The sequence below is a fragment of the Tupaia chinensis genome, unplaced genomic scaffold (assembly GCF_000334495.1).
Source record: "Tupaia chinensis unplaced genomic scaffold, TupChi_1.0 Scaffold144276_1, whole genome shotgun sequence".
In the NCBI taxonomy this organism is placed as follows: Eukaryota; Metazoa; Chordata; class Mammalia; order Scandentia; family Tupaiidae; genus Tupaia; species Tupaia belangeri.
This window is the reverse complement of record NW_006204133.1, coordinates 7,318,429-7,319,984: the sequence shown is the minus strand read 5'-3', so window position 1 is coordinate 7,319,984 and position 1,556 is coordinate 7,318,429.

Here is a 1,556-nt window from a genome sequence, read left to right as displayed (position 1 = left end):
GGACCCGGTGGCTTAAAACTCACGCCGGGCGCGTGTGCGTGCGTGCCCAAGATCCCGAGAGGAGAATGGAGGAGAAGGGATTGCGGCGTGACCATCCCCCCTGGGGGGTGATTTCTCGCTTTCTGTCTCTATGTCTCTCTCTGTCTGTCTGGCGAGCGCACGCGCCCTACAGTGAAAATCTCTCCAAAAAAAAAAAGAAATAATTCTGTGCCACATGGTCAACAAGGAATGGCTTTTAGTTTTATAGCTTTTTAGGTTTTCTTCGAGAAATTTTTCTATAGGGTGTGTGTGTTCACCAGAGAAAGATACCGAGACAGAAAGTGAGAAATCACCCCTCAGGAGGGGAATGGCCAGGCCAACAATCCCTTCTCCTCCATCCTCCTCTGAAGATCTTGGAGACAGACACACACACACACACACACACACTCTCTCACCCAGCCTGAATTTTAAGCTGCCGAGTCCAAGACCTGAATGGGGATCGACTCCATGGGAGTACAGAGACCTAACCATTGTGCCATCTACTGGTCCCCAACTATGCAGTTTGACTCATGGACACAGTGGCTTGAAAAACATGCTGGGAGTATGTGTGTGCATATCCTAAATCCCAAAAGAAGGGAGAAGTGAAACAGAAAGGATTACTGCATGGCCATTGCCCCTACTGGGGTGCCTTCTCACTTTCCCTTTCTGCTTCTCTCTAGCAAGTGCATGCACCACCTGGCAAATTATTTTTAAAAAAGAAAAGAAAAGAGAAGAAAGAAAAATAAAAGGAAAAAGAAGTAATTCTTTCCTCAATTTGTTTTCTAAAAAGGCAACAATTGCAGTTGCTACAAACAAGTTAATGACAATGAGAATCAGAACGAACCTGCTCACTTCAACACTGAGCTCAAGGTTGGCTACTGTAGTCTAGAAGACCTCTTGAAAAATGAACATGTGGATGCTTGGTTCAAAGGCAGAAAACAAGCTTTTTCTCCTTCCTCAGTCTCTCTTGAGCTGTCACAGCATGTTTTGATCATTATTTAATAGGATGATCCCTTTGGCACAATGGGGTGAGTGCAAACAGCTCTAAAGGTGAGGCACCAGACCTCACCCAACCCCCATCACACCCAGGTCTCTGGTGAAAGAGGATGCAACAACAGTAGAGGACCTCCTGCAGGGTCTGGTGGTTAGGAGAGCTGGATCTCACATGACTGATTGCTTAGTTCAAGCCCAGGCCCCCCAAGTGGCTGGAAAACACACGGGTCGCATGTGCATGTGTGCCCAAGATCCCAACGGGGTGAAGAAATGGAGACAGGATTGTGGCATGACCATGCCCCTTTGGGGATTGCTTTCTCTTTCTCTGTCTTTCTGTTTCTCTCTGACAAGTGGTCATGTCCTCTAGTAAATTAAAAAAGAAAGAAAGTAGTTAGTTGATACTTTATTATTACCTTCAGAGAACCCAAATCCTTCAGACCTAGGTGGAAAAAATTAAATTATTAATACAAATATTATCACTAAGAGTTATATTTACTAGGTGCTATTCTGAGTGCCGGCAATTATTTTCATTGTTTATTTAGGGA